The sequence below is a fragment of the Ambystoma mexicanum genome, chromosome 9, assembly GCF_040938575.1.
Source record: "Ambystoma mexicanum isolate Mex_15411 chromosome 9, UKY_AmexF1_1, whole genome shotgun sequence".
NCBI lineage: Eukaryota > Metazoa > Chordata > Amphibia > Caudata > Ambystomatidae > Ambystoma > Ambystoma mexicanum.
In genome coordinates, this window is record NC_090931.1 from 305,089,098 (window position 1) to 305,115,420 (window position 26,323).

A 26,323-nucleotide genomic window follows, 5' to 3' on the forward strand; every position below is an offset into this window, starting at 1 on the left:
TTTCGTCTCTTGTGTCACCTTGGGTCGTCATATCTTCTATCTGTGAGTCCGTCCGGGCCATGTGACATCACCATTCATCTTCAATTAAGGCATTTTAGGTTTCTTCCAGGATAGCGTTTAAGCAATCTTCATTTCGTCTTATTTGCTGGTAGGGTTTTCTCAATGGATACCTTACAGTCCATGGTTTTCTAGGTATCAGTACTTCAACGGGTTTTGTTCTCCTGATGGGCACTGGGCAGAGCCCTACTGCGGCTCTCTGCTGGTTTATTTGCTCCTCATACATCACATATCTCAGTGTGAACATTCCTGGTACTTCAAAATGGGCGACTGGAGTGCAGGCTTTATGTGGGACCTCCTCTACACCCCCATCGGTGACAATGCGAGTTGGGAGTCTGTAGAGTGTAACCACATGCTATAAAAACATTGGCAATGGCGCCAGCTGTCGGAACACCGTTACAGTGAAGGAAGTGACCCATCTTAGAAAAGGAATTTACGACCACAAGAATCGAAGGATATCCCTGAACTGGAGTGAGATCTATAATGAGGTCCATTGTGATCATGTCCCATGGCACAGAAGGCACAGGCAATGGCTGGAAAAGTCTTGCAGGCTTTTGATGGTCAGCCTTGCATCCGGCACATGTCTCACAGGTCGCTACATGTCGCTTTACATCACACTGCAAAGTTAACCACCAGAAGTGTTGGGCCACTAATTCTTGCATTTTTGTTTTACCTTGATGGCCCACTAGAGATGAGTTGTTACACCATAGCATAGCTTTTTCTTGAGGTTGGATGGTAGGCTTATACTGAGCCTGTGAGTGGTACGGAAGCCCATCTACAATTTTGTGGTGAGGGTATCAATCACACCACGAGCGGATGACTGGGGGATGACTGGTTGTGGTTTCGCCCCATGTTCCTTGTCTGATTGCTCAGGGTAATGAGACAAGATATCTGCCTTGTGGTTATCTCATCCTGGCCTGTAGGTCATGAGAAAGTCAAAATCGGCAAAGAATAAAGCCCAGCATGACTGATGTGGGCTTAAGGTTTTTGCGGTCTTGATGAATCGGAGGTTGCGGTGGTCTGTCATTACGGTCACGGTGTGACACGCTCCAACAAGTAGTGACGCCACTCCTTGAAGGCTGCTTTTACAGCCAACAATTCCCGATCGGCTATTGTGTAATTCACCTCAGCCGTGATTAGCTTTTGTGAATAGCAAGCTACCGGATCGAGCAGTCCAGTTTGGGGATCTCTTTGGGACAGAACAGCTCCCAGGGCGTAGCTAGAAGCATCGGTTTCAAACAGGAATGGTTGAGACAGGTAGGGATGTTTTAGCACTTGTGCGTCTGTGAAGACCTTTTTAAGTTATTGGAACCCTTGTTCTGCCATGGTGTCCAACACAAATGGACACCCTTTTCAAAGAAGCCTAGTGATGGGCGTTACTCAGAGAGGTTCTTGACAAAACGCCTTTAAAAATTGGTGAAACCTAAAAAGGATTGCACATCCTTAACGGTTGTGGGTGATGCCCAATCAAATATGGCCTGTACCTTTCTTTGATCCATCTGTATGCCAGTCAGGGGTAAGATATAACAGAGGAACTCTACTGCAGTACAATGAAACTCTCACTTTTCTAATTTAGCGAAGAGGTGATGTTCCCTCAATCGCTGTAGGATAGCCTGGATGTGACTGATGTGTTCCTGCATGTTACGGGAACAAATTAGAATATTGTCAATATAGACGACTGCACACACATCAAGATTTCCCAGAGCACCTTGCCCAGGAAGTGCTGGAAGGCGGCGGGTGTGTTGCAGAGACCGTATGGCATAACCTGATATTCATAAAGCCCGAACTTCGTTCAGAAGGCTGTTTTCCACTCGTCTCCTTCACAGACTCGCACCAGATGGTAAGCACCCCTTAGGTCCAGCTTGGTATAAATAGTGGCGTCCCTTACCTGGTCTAACAGAACCTGGATGAGCGTAAGTGGGTACTGTTTTTTTATGGCTATCCAGTTTACTCCGCAGCAATCGATGCAGGTGTGCAGATCCCTGGTCTTCTTGTGAACAAAGAAGAGTGGAGAGGATACCAGTGAATTAGAGTACCTGCGAAACCCGCTCCGTAGGTTTGCTTTGATGTATTCCCGCAGATGTTCATCTACGACCTCGGTTAAAGCATAGATTCATCTACATGGTAACACGGTTCCTGGTTCTAGATCTATCTAACAATCAAAAGGCTGATGCAGGGCAGAGTTTCTGCTGCTTGTTTGCTGAAGACATCATGGAAATCACAGTACTCTGGAGGCAGGTCACTACAATCAATTTCTGGTGGTACATCCACCTGGCAAAATAGCACCCGCTATGCGTGGAGAGGTTCCTATGGATCGTAGACAATGCTTCTGACAATACTGGGAATTCAGGTCCACTATGCCAGTTGCCCTATGAACGTGAGGTCATTTTATTTAGCCAGGGTAACCACAGAATGAGCCCGAATTGGGGAGCAGCGATGAGATCGAACGTGATCTCCTCCCAGTGGTTGTCTCCACATTGCAGTGTCACCATATGGGTACAATGGGTTATAAGTCCAGAACTAAGTTGTGTTCTGTCAACAGCTCGCACTGGTTCAGATTGCCTTTTCTGGCATAGGGGTAGCCTAGGTTTAGCTGCATAGCGGGCGTCTATGAAATTCCCAGTTGCGCCGGAATCCAGCAACATGGTGACTGTCTGTTCCTGATTTGAGTAGCCTAAAAGGCCGGGTAAAGCGGCATGTGGAGCAAAGTTGGTATATTCTATAACTGGGATACCCCTACTCGCCAGGCTCGACTGTGTGACCACTACAACCATCGAGCCGAGGTGTTTCCCTGGGTCTTAGGCTTGCTAGGGCATTCACGAACAAAGTGCACTCTGGTCCCACAATACATACAAAGACCGTCCTTTCTCTGCCGCTCTTTCTCTTCTTTGGTGAGTGGTCACCAGACAGAATCTATTTGCATGAGTTCTTCCCCACTCACTTTTTCAAGATTTCTGCAAATCCCTCAGGACTGATCCAACTGGACTATGGGGCGAGGATCATTCCCTCACTTGTCACCCTGTCTCTCTGCTTGACGGTGATCCAGGCACAGGGCCAAATCGATCATGGCAGTGCATTCTCGAGGGTGTGGATCAATTTGCGCAGTCAAGTCCTTGAGGTCATTGCGAAGCCCCTGATAGAATAGTGACATTCACTTTTCCCTGAGCCACACTGCTTCTGCCACTAACCTGTTAAACTGTGTGACATACATCACCAGCTCCTTGCTACCCTGCCTAAGCATGAGTAATTCCCGGTCCATGCATAGAGTGGCAGCCTGGCGATTTAATATTTTACCAAACTCACCCAGAAACTCATCCCAATCATACAGGATGGGTTTGTCCTTCTGGATCAACGGATTTGCCCAATGCCACCACATCCACACTGAGGTAGGAGATAACAAAGGCCGTTCTAGCCTGCACTGACTGAAACACCCCAGTCTTAGTTAGAAAGTGAAGCCGGCACTCTGTAGCGAATGTCAGGAACTTTTGTGTATCTCCCATGTACCGTTCGGGTGGAGCGAGGGGTGCCACAGCCTTGGGGGTAACCTGAACCTGGACTGGAAGCGGGGCAAGGCCAGGTAATGGTGCAGCCTGTGTTACTGGACCATGTATCTGTGCAGCCAGCGCAGCATGGTCCTGCCTTGAGGCAGCCAACTCCCCCTGTAGGTCCTGCAACACTTTTGCAATGTCCTCCATTTTGTGGATGGTCGTGACACTCAGGTGCCTGAAAAACATGTGGGCTTGTGCTTCTGTCAAGGTCCACAGCTCTGAGGTGCAGGAGGGGCACGAACCAACCACCCCTACTGAGGTTTTGGAACTTGCAAGTCGAGGCTTACACAGGCCTCTGCAACCATTGCAGGGAAGGAGGGTTATGGTAACGTTGATTGGATGGGTTTGGGGATTGTAGGAAAATCAGAAAGAGGGTTAGGCAGAGGTTAAGGATAGGAAAGGGGAGTTTAGGGAAACAGATCACTGTGCACGCTTCAGCATACCCTTAGTTCTCACTCTCACTCACAAAAATTCACTGCTCACCCCACCCCTCTAGCAACATCGTGCTAAGAAACACGAGTAACATAAAACAGTACCACTACTGTGGTTTCATAAGGAAAGTGTGCAGCACTTGCTTAAGTATGTAGTCTCTATGGCATGTCTCCCTGTTGTCTCCGGTGGGCAGTCAAGAAGTCCTGTCTAGGTGGTACAGAAGCAGTTCAAATGCTGTAAAAAATGTATTGGATTAGTGAGTTGCTAAGCACCTTCCCACACGTGGCAATGCTCACAAGAGTCTGCTTAGTCACTCCCTATAACAGTCTGAAACAGGCGCTGCCACATGTGGCGTTGCTAAGTGCATGGGAAAGGGCCGGGTTCTAACACATGCGTTGGGGAAGCCGCACGTGGCTATAAACATGCACTAAACGGGCCGCATGTTGTTCAAGAAACACCCGAAAACATGCAGGCATTCATCTGGACTGTAGTCTGTAGCGATCTGTCTCCGGTGCTGCGCAGAGAAGGAAAGTTGGTACTGCGCGGACAAGTTAAGGTAAGTAATAAGAGTGCACCGTTTGTGAGGAAAAACTTAGCTTTGATCGGGTGCATGGACTGGTAGGTTCGGGCAGGGCCCCCTGCGCGACCCTGCTCTTCCGGTAGACATCCTGACCGCTGTAGCACTTATCTGTTCAGGGCTAGGGGCCCCTTGCATTAGCTTGCTGTACTGGAGCTGCTCGGGACGTGTCCTTCCTGCGTGAAGACTCAAGCACAAGACCCGTGCCCTTGATTCTTTTGCATTCACGTTGGCGTGCCCAACCCGGCGCAGGCTCGTTTTGGTGCTAGACGGCCCAGAGCTTGCCGGGAAATGTAGTTTCTTCGTGCCTCCCTCCTACAGAATGCCCATTAGTGTGCTTTTAGGGGCCAATTCAGTCCTTTGTGCCTGCTTTACCCCAGAAACTGCTGCCACAGCTCTATCCTTGCTATCTGTGTCCTGCTGCCCCGACAGAACACATGGCTATCTAAAAGGGAAGAGTGGGAAAAACCCGAAGAAGATCTGGAAATGTTTAGTATATGTTTATGTCAATCTTCTGCTGACTTTACGCATGAAAAGGCCATGGTAAATGGAAAACAGGTAGCAAACAAACCGCTATAAGGGCTGATTTGGTTACAACAACAGACCTCAAGAATGGAGCCCTAGTTAGAGTTACATGTGTACACAAGGATCACGAAAATATACCCCAAAATAACTGATTACATTAACATCAGGGGGGAGTCATATTTAGTATCATCAGCATTAATTCCTGGGCTCTCTGAAGAAGTCATTGTGGGAAGGGACTTCTCTGCATTCTCCACTCTCTTGTAGGAACTTCCAATTCTCCATAGGGAATTTATACCCCAAGACCATAGGCACTCCAACTGTTACTCTCAAACCTCTCCTGTGTGGGAGTTGACAGAGACAGAACCCCTTGACCCTACCATTTACCAAAATCCTTCCACAAAATATGGAGAACACCTAATTCCAGAGTCAACCCCTTGATGCCAGTTTATGGGATGCAGTTCCTGGAAGTGGACCAGTGCGGGAGGTTCACCTGGGTGAGGGGTCTTCGGGAAGTGGGACACTGGATGGTGAGATGCAGTATTCCTTTTCCTATAACACCTTTACCCCACCCTACCAGATAGTATTTTTAGGAACTTTACCCCCCCTTTTACAACACAAACACTTTCTCACGGACAGCCCACTATGAGAGAAAGCAGACTAACACCCGAGCAGTATACCTGACGTGTCCCAATACAATGGTCAGGTGACGTCAGGCAATTACTGACCCTCAAACACACCTGACTTCCACTAAGCTTCCCCACACGGATAAAAGGCAGAGCACGAGAGCACACTCTGAGCGAGGCAAAGCACATGAGGAAACAGCAGTTTTGAGAAGGCAGCTGAACAAGAGACGAAAGACTGCAAAACAGAAGGGGATCGCAAGGAGAGAAGTTCCCTTGACCTTTTTCGACAAGGAACCGTTACTTTCCAGAGACCTCGACAATAGAACGGATAAGACCAAGAAACCAAGCTGAAGAATCCTGCATTGTGTGTCGGTGATACCCGGGCCCCTCCCATGTCAATAATTAAGGTGGGGAGAATCACCAGCCGCTTTGGTACCGTCCTTGGTGCCAAGAACAAAGCAGCGTTTACTGGTCACCAGCAAACCATCGCTACACAGTGAAATGTATGCCCCAAGCCTATAAAGAGTCTATCTTCCACCCCTGGTCCCTCAATACCTCAAAATAAAAACAAATGTCCATTTATGCCATTCGAGTTCAAATTCTGTACTGAGGCTCCGATCTGCGAAATTGTAGTAGGAATGAAACGGACTGTCTCAGCGATAGTTGTCCCTCAAGCACCTTCAAGGCCTACACGAATGTCCTCACCCCTTGGGTTACCAAATTAGTTAATCTGTCTTTTATAGAAGGTAATGTACCCTATGTCCTTATGGAGGCTTGGATCACTCCTCTTTTAAAGAAGAGCAATCTGTATCCTTCAGTGGCGAAACCTTATCACTCCATAACTAATGTTCCTTTCTTGTTGAAGATTATGGATTGTGTTGTCTATGTCCAGTTCCAAGAGTTTGTAGAGAGAAATAATATTCTCAACCCACGACAGTCGGGCTTCAGAGCCTTGCATGGCACCGAAACTGCCATGTTGGATCTAAAATCCAATCTTGCGAGTATTGTTGGCAAGGACTTCTCATGTTACTTGACCTTTCCACGACGTTTGCTTGGTTGATCATTTCCTGCTGGTGAAAAGGTTGGGTGAGCAGGTACAATTCCGCCGCTTGCTGCTGGATTTCATCCTTTCTTAGACCAAGAAAAGCCATGTTAGCCATGTACAATGCCAGTTCCGTTCCAACAACCGTTACTTGTGGGGTCCCTCATGGATCCTATATCCCCCGCCCCCATATTGTTTTTGTATAGTGGCCCTTCAAGAAACCTGGTTAACAGAGGATATTAGCCTTGATGGTAGAAACACCATCCAAAGGACTGCAACGAAAGGCAGGATGGGCCGCCCAAAAGGGGGTCCATTACTAGTGAAAAAACCTTTCACTGACAAAATTTCACATTGACTTGGATCAAATATTGGCAGGTACTACCACATGGAATATTGTATCAGATAACCAGTGTAACTTCTTGATATTCAATGTATATGATCCTCCCCAGGCCAGGCGTCTAATTGCTCCCTTGTACACATAGTTCATAATCTTCCTGTGACATATAGTCATAGCCACCATTTCTTAGTTATAGGAAATTTCAATGTGAAAATTCCTTCACAACTCCTTTGCCATGAAGGAATATCAAAATTGACATTACTGCAAACATCTTACGACACTCGTGGCACTGTTTGTGCTAACCCTTTTTTTTTTTTTTAAACTTTTCTTTATTGGCAAGTAGTAGTAGCTGGCACATTACAGGTCACAGCAACAACACACATTTCATAGTAACAGCGTGAGTGATAAAGGACAGATTTAACAGAAGGCCACACATGATCCTGACAGAGGTTGATAACAATAAAGGCATTATCGTGTAGTATGGTCAGTCCCCTGATTTGGAGATGGGGGAGATGACAGAAGCTCCAGTTCCACCTTACGATTCAAGTAGCCACAAAACTCTGTCCACATGTTTTTAGGTCGAGCATTACTAGGCAACATGTTAATGTAGTCTTCTTCACAAGATTGTGTCCAGGTGAGGGCTTTCAGCCACATTTCTAAGGAAGGGGGGGTTCTGTGCTTCCAACATTGCAGGATGCATTTCTTGGCCACAATCGCCACCACATTTAGAAACTTAGCTTCCCGTTTTGCCTCAGCCCCCTCCCACAGCCCAAACAGAAGAGACAGGGGGTCGGGGCAAACAGAAAACCCCACTATCTCGGAGAGGGTCTCAATCACCGCATCCCAGAACGGGGCCAGTGCCCCACAAGACCAGAACATGTGAGCATGGTCCGCATCGTTAGATCTACATCTTTGACAGGGGTGGGATTGATCCCGGGCAAACTTCCCAATCGCGTAGGGAGTGTAGTACAGGCGATTGAGTAGCTTGTATTGAACACATCTAACTCTGGAATTAAGAGAGACCTTGCGTGTATGCATGCACATTTTGGTCCACATATCATCCGTAATGTCTAATCCCAGATCGCGGCTCCAGGCATCACGAACATTGTGGGGGGGGTTCTACAGCTTGCGCCATTAACATTTTATACAGGGAGGACACAATGCCCTTACCACCAGCGGAATTGGCAATGTAGCAGACCTCGGGGGACTGAGGGGTTCGTCCGGATACGAAGGCCACATGTCTTGGACTGCCGCCCTAAATCGGACGTATTGCAGCAACTCCAGAGAGGACTTGGAGTGCCTCGGTTTCCAGGTATCTGGGGTGATGCATTTCCCATCGGGGAACAGGTCGGAGAACGATCTGTATCCCAGATCCGACCAGTGACGCATAAGGAGCCTATCCTGTGTGGGGGTGAGGCCAGGGAATGACCAGAGGGGAAGCCATTTGTAATACGGGGGGGAGCCAGAACCAGGCGTCAGAATCTGCCGCCACGCCCTTATAGTGGAGGCCACCGGGTCAGCAGGGGCCTCCGAGCGATACGAGTGAAAAAGGATCAAGGACATGACATTCACCTCCGCGGACGGCAGGATTTCAAGCTTAACATGCGGGGGGGGGGTCCTGGTGATGGTACCAATATGTAGCATGCTGAGCCTGAGCAGCTACCCAATACTGGGCGAGATCAGGTGCACTAAAGCCACCCCTCTCATAAGGTAGGGCCATATGCTGCCACTTTCTGCGCACGGCTCCAGAATGCCATAGAAAATGGGCACACCCCGCGTGCAGGTCCGCAAAGTGGGACGTTAGCGAATATGTATAGGTGCTTCGGATCTATAATCATTTTAATTAGGGACAGTCTCCCTGATAGTGAGAGGGGGAGATTCCGCCATCTTTCCATCCTGGCCCCGGCATATTGCGCGGCAGCCCCGTAGTTATCGGACAATAGGGAGGATTTTGAGAGGGACATCTGAACCCCCAGGTATTTGATGCCCTCATGTGCCCATTTGAGAGGAAATTCGCATGCAGGTTGGGAAGTTGCGGGCGTAAGGGGAAATATTTCTGATTTAGTGTAATTTATGGTGAAGCCCGAGAATGTGCCAATTTTGATAATTTCGCGCATGATCGGGTCAAGGTGGACTGAGGGGTCTGTAATGTATAAAAGCACGTCATCGGCATACAGTGATATAATTTCGGGGGTATCCCGCAGGCGAATCCCTTTGCGCGTGGTTGTTTCGCACACTATCCGCCATAGGCTTGATGGCCATCGCGAATAATAAGGGAGAAAACAGGCACCCGTGCCGCGTCCCCCTGTGGAGGGAAAAGGGAGCCGACAGGTGGGAGTTAACCAGGACCCTGGCCACGGGGTTAGTGTATAGTAGTTTAATACAGGACATCATGTATGGGCCGATCCCCATCTTCTCCAGTACCGCCCAAAGATATTGCCACGAGACCATGTCGAACGCCTTTTGGGCATCCAGCGTCACAGCCACAGCGTTGGCTTGAGGGTCAATTCTAGAGATAATGTTAAACAGTCGCCGAATGTTTAAGGCCGTGGAACGGGCAGGGACAAAACCGCTCTGGTCTGCTTGAATCAGATATTTCATGATGGGGAGGAACCTATTTGCTATGATTTTGGCGAAGATTTTGGTGTTGATGAGGGACAGAGGTCTATAGGAGCCACATTCATCCAGGGGCTTACCCGGCTTGGGGAGCACGGTGATGATAGCCTCGCGGAGGGACTGGGGGAGAGTAGAAAGACGCAGCGACTCCTCCCAAACCTCGTGAAGACGTGGAGCGAGGAGGGCAACATGTTCCTGATAGAACTCGGCGGTTAGGCCGTCTGGACTGGGGGCTTTACCTTAAGGGAGGGCCGAAATAACAGCTGTGATCTCGTCAAGGGTGAAGGGAGAATCAAATTGTTCTTTGGTGGCTAGGGATATAAGGGACATTGGGATGCGGTCCAGGAGGTCGTCCAGATCCTGCGGGCTGTGCTCTGGTTGCTGGGCATAAAGGGTTGCATAAAAATCTGCGAAGGTCCCAAGAATGGGGCGGTCAGTCCAATGCCGCACTCCGTCATTGTCGATGATACTATCAATCCGAGCCCTGCCTCCCTCGGCCCGGGCGAGACGGGCAAGGGTACGGCCCGGCCTCTATCCCTCACCATACTTTCGGGCCGCAACAGGTCGGGCAAGGTATCTTATCTCGCTGAGGGCAAAGGACTCTAACGCATCCAGTTCAGTTCTTATCTGTGCGAGCTTGGGTGGAGAGGGGGTGGTCGCATACTCGCGCTCCAGCTCCTTGAGTCTGGACTCGGAACGGCGCAGAGAGTTTCTAATGTCCTTCAGGACCCCGGCCTCCCTAGAGATACACATGCCCCTGATGAAAACCTTAAAGGCCTCCCATCTCACCCCATCCGTAGTGTCGTGGCATTTGTTATTTTCAAAAAATGAGGAGATATCTGCGAGGATGTCAGCCTTGAAGACAATATCATGCAGTGCATCTGACTTGAACCGCCAGTTAGAGTGCTGGGGGAGGGCCGGGTATAAGGCGATGTCCACTGTGAGCGGGGAGTGATCGGATAATGTGAGCGGCAGAATCTGTGTAGTAAGTGTTTTGCCAATGAGCCCCGCGGAGAGAAGGAAAAGATCAATCCTGGAGTGGCTGTCATGGACAGCGGAGTAAAATGTGAACTCTTTCGACATTGGGTGGAGTACTCTCCAGGCATCTACCAGTCCGGCAGTGAGCATGTGTGCTTGGAGGCGACGAGCGGCTCTGGACAGTGTTCTAGGTGCAACACCGGATCTGTCCAAGTCGGTGTCCAGGATGAGATTCATGTCCCCCCCCCAGATAACAGGAACCCCAACATATCCCAGGAGGATGTCAAGGATGTGGTCAAACAAATCGGGTGCATCGATGCATGGGGCATATGTGTTGACCAGGAGGCATTCTGTATTAGCAAGGAAACAGTGGAGGATCACGTATCTACCCTGGCCATCTATATGGCTGTTGCGAAGGGAAAATTCCAAGGACTTGTGAATCAAGGTGAGGACACCTCTGGACTGTGAGGAGAACACTGTATAGTATTTGTTGGATCCCCATGCAGGGGCAAAAGAGGCCGAGAGATGAGCGAGAGCGTGGGTTTCTTGCAAGAGAAGTATTTTGACCCCGTGCCTCTGGACATAAGCTGTGATCCTGCGTGCCTTTGTGAAGTTGCTGAGCCCTCTGATATTCCAAGACATTAGCCTAATAGCCATTCAGTAGCCCTTTAGGGGGGATTCGAGTAATGTGTGACAGGGTATGTTGAACAAGTGCCGGCCACCAATACAGTGGCCCATTGCATCGTACCAAAAGCTACCACTTCCTTACCCTTTTTGCCATAGTATCCCCAAACTACACCCGCCCCCTCCCTCACTGCCTCCCCAAACACAGCAGTGCCCAAAAGCCCACCCAAAATTCCAAGGGGGCAAGGCCGGCCCCCGCACCCAATAGGGGCGCAACCAGTGAACATAACAAGCCAAACTCGGCGTTGCAACTGCAGCGGGGGTCGCTGCTGCCGTGCGTCCAATTACGGCGGTTGAAGGGCGGACTACACAAAATAACATGCAGCGGTACCTATGCTAATTTGTAGAGGGAACACCATGGCAGAGTACAGCAAGCAGGGGGTGTTGAAATAGAGGATCCCAGCCAAGGTGCAATATCCAGTAGATCACACACTAGTGACCCATTTTACGTTTCATGAGACTTCACAGCGAGTTACGACAATCAATGAATGTACAAAAGAAAGGATACATGAGATTACAAGGAAAATGCAAATGACAAGCGTGGCACTGACACCATAAATGATTCAGGTAATGGGTGCAGGGCAGGCCGACTCAACCCTCCTCCACAGGGTCGTCCACCGGACCAGGGAAAGGAATATGGGACTCAATAAATTTCACCGCCTCTTCAGGGACCGTGAAAAAGTACAGTTTATTACGGTGGGTGAGCTTCAGCCTTGCAGGGAACAACATGGCGTATTCCACTTTCCGTTCTCTAAGAAATTTTTTGCCACCATTAAATTGTATGCGCTCCATTTGGACATTGACCGAGCAGTCGGGAAAGATACGAATAGTCTGAGACTCAAATTTCAGTTTCCCTTTTTCGCGGGTTAGACGTAGGATGTGGTCTCTATCCCTGAAGCTGAGAACCTTGGCTATAATTGGTCTGGGGAAGTCGCCCGGCTTGGGGCGTGGGGCCAGTGAGCGATGGGCGCGCTCGATAGTGAAGAACGGGGAGAGTTGAGGATCACCCAGGAGTTCTCTCAGAAGGGTCTCGACTGCGAGTTCCATCTTGCCTTTGAGGGCTTCTGTAACGCTCACCTGATTCTCGCAGAGGCGTCGGTCTTGACTGGGCGACTACCGTATCTTCAAAGGTGATGTGTAGCACCCGGTTGGCTCTTTGGGCTGGACCTCTGTGCACTGTATGCCTGACGTGTAGAGTAAGATGTCTTAGGTAAGTGAATGCCGAGCTCTCCATCTGCCTCGGGGCAGGGTGCTGTAACCAGTTTCTTCACTGGATAGGTAGCGCAGGCCTCTTGACTTCAGAGGACTGCTGTCCGTCGTTTACTGCACGAACGGTAAGTTTCGAGTCATTCAAATGTCTTTAAAGTCTTTAGTAATGATGTCTCTTGTTTTGCAGGGTTCCGGCGATGGCGGATGACGGGCTGAAGTGAGTTGAAGATGGAGCCCGTGTGATGAATAGAAGCGCCTGGAAGCACGTAAGTAAGCGCTTGTTGCCTGCTTCACGATGCGCTCTAACTGTCTTTTTATTTTGCAGGTACGAGTTCGGAGCGGCTGCAGGGTGCCGGAATACCCACTGGATTAGATGTGGAAAGGAGTAATGGCACGTGAGTATTAAAGTTCCCCAATGTCTTTAAACGCACCTTGTTTTGTCTTTCAGATGCGGGATGCAGCGCCGAAGGCCTCCGGAGCTTGCGAAGAGTTGGTAAGCTTTTGTCTTTCAGATGCCGGAATGCAGTGTGAAGACCTCCGGAGCGCACGAAGAGTAGGTAAGCCTTTGCCTTTCAGATGCCGGAATGCTAACCTGTTCTTTCTTGTCTTTATAGGTGTTGCTGAAGACTGGATTCAGAATGGTAAGCCTTTGCCTTTCAGATGCCGAAATGCTAACCTGTTCTTTCTTGTCTTTATAGGTGTTGCTGAAGACTGGATTCAGAATGGTAAGCCTTTGCCTTTCAGATGCCGGAATGCTAACCTGTTCTTTCTTGTCTTTGTAGGTGTTGCTGAAGACTGGATTCAGGATGGTAAGCCTTTTTCCTTAGGCCCAGGACCGGATGCAGAAGACACGATGAGCGTCCTGCTGCAGAGGTTGCAGAATAACGCAAAGCAAGATTCATCCACCGGGTGTGGTTTAAATAGCCTCCTGTAGTGCTTAGGTGTCTCCTTCCACAGCCACGCCTAGGTAAGAAAAGAGTTCCTGGTAAGAAAAGAGTTCCTGCCTTCCAGAAGAGTTCCAGTGTTCTGAATCTAGGGAGTGGCTCCAGCCCCACCCAACAGGAAAAGTAGTTCCAAACAGAAGAGGATCAGAGGCTCAACTGGCAGGCAAGTAAGCAGCATGGTCTGCTGCAGGTAAGTCCACCCAAGCATTATGAGCCCGGCGCTTCCAGCGCTGGGACTGGGCATATTTATGAGCCTGGTGCCACTGGCGCCAGGACTGGGTCCAAAAGGTCCCAATTGGGACTGGTTGGCACTCGTAACCTGGGTTATGGATCTGCTTCCAAGGGAGTTGGGAAAACCCTGACCTTTTGGAAGCAGAGATCATGACAGTACCCCCCCTCAAGGCCCCTCCCAAACCGGGCTTCTCCGGGGGTTTTGGCTTGTCAGGAAATGTTCGGTGAAATCTTTTGATTAGGCGAGGAGCGTGGACATATTCAGCAGGTTCCCAGGATCTCTCTTGGGGGCCGTAGCCTTTCCAGTCAATTAGGTAGAATAGTTTAGATTTGGAGATCTTGGAGTCCAGAATGCTTTTGACTTCAAACTCGAGTTCTCCATCAACTAGGATAGGTTTTGGAGATTTGGTTAGTCGGGTTTGAGGTTGCATGGGTTTTAATAGAGAGACGTGGAAGACCGGATGTATCTTCATGTGCGGGGGCAAGTCCAACTTGACCGCTACTGGGTTTACTATGGTAGTGATGGAATAGGGACCAAGGTATCTTGGGTTGAATGTGCGTGGCCCTTTTAGAGATAGATATTTGGTGGATAACCAGACTTGATCCCCTACTTGATAGTGAGGGGCTTCCTTCCGATGTTGATCTGCTCCTTTCTTGTATTGTTCTTTAGCCCTTTGAAGGTGAGAAACAGCTTCTTTAAAGGCTTGGGTGATTGTAGAATGCAGGTAGTCTACTGCTGGTGTTTCAAGATCTTGGAGGGGATCCAACTCCGAGGTTCGAGGGTGACTGCCGTACAAAAGAAAAAACAGGGTTTTCCCAGTTCCCGAATGGACAGAGTTATTGTAGGCATATTCGGCTATCCAAAGGATATCTTTCCAAGTTTTTTCAGTTTGTTGCAGCATGCAGCGTAAATACCGTTCCAGAGTTTGATTGGTCCTCTCGGTTTGTCCGTCGGTTTGAGGGTGGTGACTGGTCGATAGTCTCACATCAATTTGAGCCGACCGACAGCAACTTCGCCAAAAATGAGAAATAAATTGACTACCTCGATCCGAAATTAGAACCGAAGGAAAACCGTGCAGTCGGACGATGTTTTCGAGAAATTCTCGGGCCAGAGTTGCTGCTGTTGGCAAGCCTTTGAGCGGAATGAAGTGCGCCATCTTGGAGAATAAGTCCACGATTACTAGAATCGTATTGTATCCGGAGCATGGAGGTAGATCGGTGATGAAGTCCATAGAAAGCGTATGCCAAGGGCGAGGTGGGATGTCAATAGGGCGTAAGAGGCCTGCTGGTCTTTCCTTTTGACTCTTGTTTTGGGCGCATACTCCACAGGACATTATAAAGTCTCTGATATCTTTCTTCCAAGACGGCCACCAGAAGTAGCGCTTGATCTTTTCTGAGGTCTTGGCCATATCGGGATGACCTTCCATTAAAGAGTCGTGATAACAAGAGATTACTTTTTTCTGTAAATCTGTGCTGGGTAGGTATAATCGTTCTTGGAAATACAATAAGTTGTCCTTTACTGCAAAGTCCTTTCCCTGCAGATGCCAATTCTGTATGTCTGCTGGAGTTACAAGTTGCCTGGCTTTATCCTTAACTTCCTCTATGGATTCGGTGACGATTACACCCAGAATTCTTTGTTCGGGAATGATTGGTACAGGTTTAGGGTTGATCAAGTGTTCTTCCACTCCCATCCGAGAAAGGGCATCAGCCTTACCGTTCTTTGTACCAGGTCGATAGGTAATTATGAAGTCAAACTCGGCAAAGAATAATGCCCAACGGAGTTGTCTAGAGGATTGGGCTTTTGCGGTTTTCAAATATTGCAGGTTTCGGTGATCCGTAATCACAGTAACGGTGTGTCGGGCCCCCAGCAGATAATGCCGCCAAGCCTTAAAGGCAGACTTGATAGCCAGAAGTTCCTTGTCAGTAATCGTGTAATTGATTTCAGGAGGCGAGAATTTGCTGTACCAAAATGCCACGGGATGCAACTGATTGGTTACCGGGTCCTTTTGTGATAGAACTGCTCCCAAGGCAAGGCTTGAAGCATCAGTTTCCACGATGTAGGGGAGTTCGGGGAGAGGGTGTTTTAAGATTGGTGCAGAGATAAATTTAGTCTTCAAATCCTGGAAAGCTTGTTCCGCCTCGGTAGACCATTCAAAACGTTTGTTTTTCTTTAACAAGGCAGTGATGGGCTGGACTATTCGAGAGAATTCGGGGATAAACCTGCGGTAAAAGTTAGCGAAGCCTAACATGCTTTGCACACCTTTTACGGAGGATGGTGATGGCCATTTGAGAACTGCATCGACCTTCTTTGAATCCATACGCACTCCGCCAGGTGATAATATGAATCCCAAGAATTCAACTTCAGTCACGTTGAAAACACATTTTTCCAACTTAGCGAAAAGTTTGTGTTGACGCAATCTTTCGAGGACCATTTTCACGTGTTTCCGATGTTCAGATTCCGATGAAGAATAAACGAGGATGTCGTCAATGTAAACAACAACACATACATCTATGAGCTCTCTGAGGACATCGTTCATAAAATATTGAAAGGCGGCCGGGGCATTGCAAAGTCCGAAGGGCATGACCTGATATTCAAATAGCCCATACTTGGTGCGGAAGGCCGTCTTCCATTCATCGCCCTCTTTTACTCGTACCAAGTGGTAAGCTCCTCTAAGATCCAGCTTTGTATATATGCATGCTTTTCTGACTTGGTCCAGGAGTTCAGGGATCAAAGGTAACGGATATCTATTCTTAACGGTGATCTGGTTCAGGGAGCGATAATCGATACAAGTTCTAAGGTCTCCTTCCTTTTTTGCAACGAAGAACAAAGCTGAAGAAGCAGGGGACTTGGAAGGACGAATAAACCCATTTGCCAGGTATTGATCCAGGTATTGTCGAAGGTGAAGGTTCTCAGGCTCGGTGAGGGCATAAATTCTACTACAAGGAGGAGTAGATCCAGGTATCAGGTCTATCTGGCAGTCATAAGACCTATGAGGAGGTAGAGAGTTAGCCTGATCCTTCCGGAAAACATCTTGGTGTTCTAGGTATTCGGGAGGTAACTGGGGAGTCTCTGAAGAAATTGCAGCCAGTGCAACACCAGGTGGAGGGTGACAAGTAGAGACACATTCTGGAAACTGGACCGTTCTTGCTCGCCAATCGATCAGAGGATTGTGTTTCTCTAACCAAGGTATTCCTAGAATAATCTGAAACTGAGGGGCCTTGATCACATCGAACACGATCTTCTCATGGTGTCCATCTTGACTTACTAGCGTCACCTCTTGAGTGGTATGCGTTACTGGCCCGGAGGCTATCTCCGTACCATCCACCGTAGTAATGACGTCCTTTACAGCCTTGGGACAAAGGGTTAGATTCATCCTCAAAACCATTTCATGATCCACATAATTGCCGATGGCACCGCTGTCGACGTAAGCTTCAATTGCATGTAATCGATCCGGATTATCAGGGCTAATGAGGACCATAGGTATCACGAAATGCGAGGTCACGGAACTGGTTTTCACGCTCGGCAAGAGGACCTCTATTCTTGTCGGGCGAGGTCGTTTCCCTGCTCAGAGTTTGTAACTTTGGTAACTGCAGCTCCTACTGCCTTCTTGGCAGGTTTCACCGGACAGTCTCGAAGAAAGTGCCCTGAGTTTCCGCAATATAGGCATAATTGCAACTGTTTTCTCCTTTCCCGCTCCCTTTGTGTTAGACGACCTTTCAGACCCCCTATTTGCATGGGTTCCCCGGAGTCTACTCCTTTGGAAGGAGTTGGCGGTTTGGAAAATACTCGAGCATCAAACTTGGAACGATCGGCCTTCCTGTTCTGCAGCCTGTGATCTATTTGAACGACCAAGTCTATATAATCCGGACAGTCTTGTGGGGGATTCACTACTTGGGCTAAAACGTCTTTGAGCTCTCCACGTAGACCTCTATAAAACAGCGTAATCCTTTTGTCCTCAGGCCATTGAGTTTCCACTATTAGTCTATTGAAAGATGCAATATAAGCCAAAAGGTCTTGATTACCCTGTCGCAACGAAAGAAGCTCATTGTCCAAGGCCTGCCCCTGTGAATGTCTTGCGAACAGTTTTTTCATACTAAGCTGAAAGGCTTGAAAATCATGGAGAACCGGATCATCTTGATTAACTAGAAGGATCGACCAGTCTGCCGCATTGCCACTAAGGTACGAAATTACAAAAGCTACTTTTGCTTGATCAGTTGGAAAGGCTGCTGGCCGGCATAAGAAGTGCAACCGGCACTGATTGATAAATACTGCAAACCTCTTTGGGTCACCAGAAAATCGTTCGGGCGGAGCCAGAGGTATATTCCCAGGTAGGTTGATCTGCACTGGATTCATAGAGGATGTTGAAGGAAGATTTGCCCCTGATGCGGGTACCGGGGTCTGTCCGGCTTGTGACTGTAGCATTTGTCTAGCAAGATTGTCTGTTCTCTCCTTGGAAATAATGAGTTCCCTTCTTAGAGCATTCGTTTCCTGACGAGCTGCATGCACTTCTGCCCTTAGTTCCCCAAGTAACTGGGCTAGGGGGTCAGTATCCGAGGTTTCCATAGCGCCTGGGCGAGAGTTTTGCGGTAGGCTTTGCGTTCTGTAACGCTTACCTGATTCTCGCAGAGGCGCTGGTCTTGACTGGGCGACTACCGTATCTTCAAAGGTGATGTGTAGCACCCGGTTGGCTCTTTGGGCTGGACCTCTGTGCACTGTATGCCTGACGTGTAGAGTAAGATGTCTTAGGTAAGTGAATGCCGAGCTCTCCATCTGCCTCGGGGCAGGGTGCTGTAACCAGTTTCTTCACTGGATAGGTAGCGCAGGCCTCTTGACTTCAGAGGACTGCTGTCCGTCGTTTACTGCACGAACGGTAAGTTTCGAGTCATTCAAATGTCTTTAAAGTCTTTAGTAATGATGTCTCTTGTTTTGCAGGGTTCCGGCGATGGCGGATGACGGGCTGAACTGAGTTGAAGATGGAGCCCGTGTGATGAATAGAAGCGCCTGGAAGCACGTAAGTAAGCGCTTGTTGCCTGCTTCACAATGCGCTCTAACTGTCTTTTTATTTTGCAGGTACGAGTTCGGAGCGGCTGCAGGGTGCCGGAATACCCACTGGATTAGATGTGGAAAGGAGTAATGGCACGTGAGTATTAAAGTTCCCCAATGTCTTTAAACGCACCTTGTTTTGTCTTTCAGATGCGGGATGCAGCGCCGAAGGCCTCCGGAGCGTGCGAAGAGTTGGTAAGCTTTTGTCTTTCAGATGCCGGAATGCAGTGTGAAGACCTCCGGAGCGCACAAAGAGTAGGTAAGCCTTTGCCTTTCAGATGCCGGAATGCTAACCTGTTCTTTCTTGTCTTTATAGGTGTTGCTGAAGACTGGATTCAGAATGGTAAGCCTTTGCCTTTCAGATGCCGAAATGCTAACCTGTTCTTTCTTGTCTTTATAGGTGTTGCTGAAGACTGGATTCAGAATGGTAAGCCTTTGCCTTTCAGATGCCGGAATGCTAACCTGTTCTTTCTTGTCTTTATAGGTGTTGCTGAAGACTGGATTCAGGATGGTAAGCCTTTTTCCTTAGGCCCAGGACCGGATGCAGAAGACACGATGAGCGTCCTGCTGCAGAGGTTGCAGAATAACGCAAAGCAAGATTCATCCACCGGGTGTGGTTTAAATAGCCTCCTGTAGTGCTTAGGTGTCTCCTTCCACAGCCACGCCTAGGTAAGAAAAGAGTTCCTGGTAAGAAAAGAGTTCCTGCCTTCCAGAAGAGTTCCAGTGTTCTGAATCTAGGGAGTGGCTCCAGCCCCACCCAACAGGAAAAGTAGTTCCAAACAGAAGAGGATCAGAGGCTCAACTGGCAGGCAAGTAAGCAGCATGGTCTGCTGCAGGTAAGTCCACCCAAGCATTATGAGCCCGGCGCTTCCAGCGCTGGGACTGGGCATATTTATGAGCCTGGTGCCACTGGCGCTAGGACTGGGTCCAAAAGGTCCCAATTGGGACTGGTTGGCACTCGTAACCTGGGTTATGGATCTGCTTCCAAGGGAGTTGGGAAAACCCTGACCTTTTGGAAGCAGAGATCATGACAGCTTCCTCCGGAACCCCCACAGTGCGGATATTGTTCCTGCGGGATCTGGACTCTAAGTCATCACACTTTGCTTTGACCTGCTTCATATCTCGCACCAGGTTGGAGACCGTGCTCTGGAGCAAGTGTACTTCATCCTCAGTGGCCCCAATCCTGGTCTCGGCCTCCACCAGCCTAGCGCCATGTTGGTCCAGTTTGGTGCGTAGCGAGGCTACATTTGCGTTTATGTCGTCCAATTTTTCATGAAATGACGCAAAGTTTTTGGCCATAGATTCCATGAGTGTTGTGAGGTCCGGCTGAGGAGAACATGAGGATACATCTGGGTCGTCTTGTGGGAGGGCAGCCCCACCCTGGTCGTGTTTAGCAAGTGATTTAGCAAACTTGTCCATCGCTCTAGCCTTGTTAGCCCCACGAGCCTTGCCAGACATATTTGGGGGCACAGTTAGAACAGCAGGGCAGGTATTGCAGTAGGATAGCAGTGGGGCCCCGGGGGTTTAGGGAGGGTCTCCGGCTGGTGATCAGCACTGGGCCGGTAACTGCATAGGGCCAGGGGGCGAAAAGTACTTCCAGCAGGTGTGCTCCAGAGCACTGGGCCCACTTTGGGGGGTAGGCAAAGTGTCCCAAGCGGCAGTATATCCCGGGAGGGGAAGCGACAGGCGGTGCTCGCCCCCAAGCCAGGTGGGTCCAGGCATCCAGTGCCAGCAGTGAGGTGCAGCACAGACAGGAGGCACTTAGCGAACTCAGGGCGCGGGCAAGTAGTTGCACAGTGTGGGGAGAGGAGGATGGTGAAACGCCCAGAGTCGCACTAGCGCACTACAAGTGGTCGGAGTTAAGCCGGTGAGAAGCGCCGCAGGGCCAGGAGGGCCTCAAGGCATTCGTGCAGTAGTGATGGGCAGCGCAATCCAGGGTCGCAGTTGAAGGGTTCAGGTGGTTAGATGCGCAGTCCAGGGAAACCGCAGATGTGCTCAGGCAGTGGATCAAGTAAAGAAGAAATAAATGGTAGCCCACAGGAGAGGAGCATCCCCACCCCGGACCGCCGGGGGGGCAGCACAGTCACGTTAACGTTGATGTTTAAGGGCCTGTAGGCCTGTGGCCCCTTGATACGTGAAGAGTCCACTGTGCCCATAGACTTGGTTTGTATGGAGATTATGGGCCAGTGGTCCCCTTAGGGGTACAATGCGTTGCAGTCCCAGGCCCCCAACCCCTCACCTGAAGATGCAGCGTCCAGGTCTCTGTCGCCGTAAGGGTAGTGGCTGACCGCGGCCGCCAGGCGCCAGAACGTGGAGTATGTGGGCGGGTCGCGGTTCAGGCGGTGTACGGGTCAGCGCTGCGGCACCCAGCTGGGAGGGGCAGGCGGGGGGAAGGGCGCAGATGCAGGGGCCACGCCGCCCCCGGGGCAGAAGGACCAAAAGCAGCCCCCACAGGGGCATACAATCCGGCGGGGAGATCGCCTGGCGGATCCAGCACAAAAACAGCAGTGCAGGGGGGCGCTCCAGCAGCCCCCGCGGTGTGGTGTCCGAGGATCCGGCAGTCGCGGGAGGCAATGCCGTCCTCACACCGGCACCCCTCCAGGGGCGGCCCGGAGAGGACGGGCCGCACGGGCCAGCGGCAGGTAGCAGCGCACCCCGCCGCAAGGAGAGCGGGGGCGAGGAGGAGGTGCCGGCCCAGAGACGCGCCGAGGACCGGATGCGCAGCAGGCCAGGCCGAGAGGAGATTGGGCCCGGCGCTCCAGACGACAGCACACAACGCTGCCGGGCGACCGAAGCAGGCCGCAAGGCAGAGGGAGACGGCAGACCGTCGGCCCGGTAGGACACAGGGGGCAGGGCCCGCAGCAGTCACACACGGCTCAGCAGGCCTCAGTTGTCGGGTGCCCGGCCCCAAAGGAGAAGGGGTCTCCCACAGCACCGGAGTTCCGATTTTCACCCGGACACGGATCTGTGTACTGGGGCAGTAGTGTCCAACACCATAGACTCGTTCCCAGCGCTGGATGATGTAGGGAACCGCTGATTTCGGCGGATATTCAGCCGTCGGGTCACGGGGCTGGGAAGCTAGGCAGCCATCTTGCCGGCTGCTCAACAGCGCCCCCTGCTAACCTTTTTTGGACACAGAAGTTATATGCATGCTGAACGGATTCTGTGCTAGTGATTCTCCAGGAAATATTAGCAGAGTATCCTCTCATAGTGCTTCTATCCTAGATTATATTTTTGTCAATGAAGCACTGTTTGACACTGACCTGGATATGAGCGTCACTCTGCGAGCGGAGAGCTGTAGTTACCCCTCCTAGTTACCATCAGGATCCAGGTGCCGCCCCGTCTAGTCGTTGATGAAACTGGTGGAATTCACATTTCTAGTAGGAAAAGTAGAATCAGTTGGAGTGCCAGAAATGTAAACAAAGCTAATGCCTCAATGGTAATCATTGAGTCCTTATTCTTCAGAGGAATTAGCTAGAGATGCTTTGATCCAAATTATCCTTGGACAATTTTGAAAACAATCTCTGTGCGCAATCCAGCTTTGTATATTGAAGCAATTAATCACATCTCCAAAGAAATAATCACTAAACACTATTCAGCGAAACCCAATTCTTTCTCTTCCAGTTTCTACTCATAAACACCAATATGATCACAAAATTCATGAAGCTAAAAGGGCACTAAGAAATGATTTAAGATTCTACTCTAGCAACAATCCATAGCAAACACTGTTTGGGCTATGTAATAAAACTAGGAAAGAAGAATATAGTAAGTGGCTAAGAAAGGTTTATAGTGAATAAGTTGAATGCAAAAATGTCGAAAAAAGAAATGTCAAAAAAAATTTCGAATGTGTTTTTTTTTCTTTTTTTAATGGGGGGTTCCCCCCTAGCCCCTGTTTTTTTCTTTTATTTACAATTCATTTCTACTAGCTAAATCCCAAAAAAACATAAAAAGAAAAAAAATACGTTCCACATTTTTTTCTGACTTTTTTTTTCAACATTTTTGCATTCGACCAAATGTTTTCGACTTTTTAACTGGATACCGCTAACAAATCATAGCAAATCTATTAAAATCGCACAATGGCAAGTGTTGACCATGGCGGCAGCGCTAAACAATGACCCACAAACCTTTTGCAAACTGGTAAAACCTGCCAACTCCAACTTACTGATGCTTGTAGGGACGTCCAAAACTGATTGGGAGAGACATGTCACTGCCACAATAGGACGCGAAAATGAGGTTGATGTTTTCATCGATCTAACTACTGTTAAGTGGGTCTTTTCTCTTACTACAGTGAACTTGCGAGCTATTATTAAATCTTTAATAACCTCTCATGCCCCTGGCCCGGGTTGGGGTGTGCAATACGTTTATCAAATTTAATTCACCATAGTCGACCCAAACACAATATTGTTTAAGGCCATTAGCTATTCAAATTGTACACCCGCCCGCCCCTATGCAGGCAGACAAAGTATAGTGGCACCGGCCATAAAAAAGGCTTGCTCAAAGATCCAGCAAACTATTGGATCTTTGCTATGTTAGATGCCCCTGCCAAGATCTTTGCACGTGTCCTGCATCTTTAACTAGAAAGTTGGGCCATGTCTTGCAACGTCATTCCTCTGCAACATATGGGATTCAGAAAAGGTATGAACCCCACAGGCCTCCCTAGGTTTCTACCCATTTGAACTCCTGTATGGAAGAGACCCACGGGATGCACTTGCATGTTAAGATAGGATGGGGGGAGAGAGAGGATGCCATTGTACCACTGTCACAAACAGCGCAAAGGACCACAGAACATATGACTATAGTGAGGGGATTTGTTCATTCCCATTTGTCCAAAGTGCAAGTGCAACAAAAAACTCACTATGACAAAAAAATGGTAGTCTGTTCTTTTTCAGTCAGACAGAAGGTTCTTGCGCTGCCTCCCTCTTCGCATAGTAAGATTCTGTCTCATTGGCATGGGACATATGAAGTGGTAGAAAAAACAGGACCATGTAACTACCACATTGCCCAACCTAACAGTAGAAATAAGATCAATATATATCACATAAAATTGTTGAAAGCGTGGAGAGAAGACCCTGTAGAACAAACCTTGGTTGTAAGGACTACACATCTATCTGAAGAACCCATGAATTATGGACTCACTCCATCAGACCTACCCTATTTTCAACAAACAGATATGCAAGACCTAATACACTTTTTTAAGGATTTCTTCAATGAAGAACCAGCGAGAGTGCAGGAAGTCTTCCATCACATCCGCACTCCCTCTGGAAAGTTCATTAACTTAAAACCATACAGGATTCCGAAATTCCAGAAAGAAATAGTCATTCAGGAGAGGGAAAATATGCTGTCTTCCGATATCATCGAACTCTCTCAGAGTCCCTGGTCATCTCTAATAGTCCTGGTGGCTAAACTAGATAAATCGTGGAGATTCTTCATTGACTTCAGAAAACTCAATGCAATATCTCAGCTCAACAATTATCCCATGCCTAGGAAAGATGAGCTGATAGATCGACTGGGAAATGCAGTATATCTCTCCATGATTGATCTTACCAAAGGCTATTGGAAGGTGCCGTTAAATCCAGTGGACTGAGAGAATACCGCCTTTTCCACCCCTAAAGGTCTATTTCATTTCAAAGTCCTCCCTTTGCACTTCACTGAGCCCCAGAAACCTTCCAGAGGCTCATGAACCAAGTCCTTCATCCCTTCTATGAGTTTTGTGGTGCCTACTTAGAGGATATTGTCATCCACAGTAAAACTTGGGGAGAACATATCGTCTACCTACATAAGGTATTCGGACATTGAGACAAGCAGGTCTCACAGCAACCCCCAAAAAGTGCCATCTCGCCCAATCTGCAGTACATACATTATCTAGGGTTGTTTGTAGGAAATGGCATAGTCCAACCACAAACAAAAAAGGTCCAGCCTGTCCAGGAAACCCCCAATCACCAAAACAAAGCAGGACTTGAGAGCCTTTCTTGGGTTGGTGGGGTACTACAGAAGGTAAATCCCCAACTATACCACCATCACCGCTGCTCAAACAGATGAACTAAAGAATACCGAACCCCAGAAACCAAAACGGCAAAATGTAGATGAGGCCTGCTTTAACACCCTAAAAGCCATCTTATGCAGCAAACTTATGCTAAAAGTCCCTTATTTCGAGAAAAAAATCCTATTACAATCAGATGCGTCAGAGATTGGACTTTCTGCAGTATTATCACAGGAATATGAAGGTATTGATCATTCTGTACTTTGATGGAAAACGTTGTAGATAAAGGGGTAAACATTCTTTACAGTGTGCAAACCTCGAATATTCCACATACGTAGCATAGGATGATACCCCATTCTGTACTTTATATTTCCCAAAAAACTAGTCCCTCAGGAACATAATTATGCCATCGAGTTAGAGACCTTGGCAATCAAGTGGGTGCAGGGGTACCTAAAATATTACCTTACAGGGAGATTATTCAGATTGATTACTGATCAGCAGATTGAGCATCCACAAAGTCAGAAACCCCTGTGTGATGTGCTGGTTCCTTGATATTCAACTATTCTATTTCTCTTTTGAACACAGAAAGGGAATGGATAAAAAAAATAGGTTCCTATCACGATTTCCCTTAGAAGATGAGGAAGACAGCAACATTAGGTGAAGGGTGTGTGACAAATCCCTTGTTGTCGTCACTTCTTCCCCAGAAGGGGACCCTTCCCATGGGGCCAGGGAGGTGAGGCCGCTAACCAATAGTCTCCCTGGTGGTGGTAGTCAGCTGGAGGGTCCCATGGGAGGGCACCCCTTCTGTGGTGGAAGGGAAGACTATCAAGGGAGGAAGCTCTATAACAACTACCACTCTACCCCCAATATCCCCCCCACATTTGAGGCCAAAAGACTCCCATCCTCTGTACCTTCTATTTCTTCTGTGAAGGCATCATGAAGCAAGACACAGACAACAGATTAAAAGTTCAAACAAAAGATCTTTATTAACTCAAATTTCAGGATGGTGTAAGGACTAACTTGCCCTATACTAAGGTGGGATTTCTCTACCTAAATAAACTACTGAGTCAGTAAGTTCAACTTAAAAGTCTGTCTGTGTCCAAAAGCTATACTTGCCCTCACAACTAAAGCTAAACAATATGGAGGGATGTCAGCAACCAAAGAAACAGTGTTCAAACTAAAGTTCTGAGCTTCTTCCAGCTTCTGGTTTGCTCTTAGCTCACTTTCCCAACTTCAAAAAAGTTTCAACAAACATGTCCTTGGGGTTCCCTTCCCCAACTTCAACTCAGTTCCACAAAATGGTCTGGGGTTCACTTCCCCAAGTTCAACACAGTTCCACAGAATGGTCTAGGGATTCCCTTCCCAGAGTTCAACACAGTTCCACAGGTTTCAAATTCACAGTCACATTCACTTGTTTAGTTTGCCTATCAGGTTTTGGCACTTTAACAATCATAGGCAAACCAGCCTCAGCTTCTAGACTTCTCTTTGTTTAATCC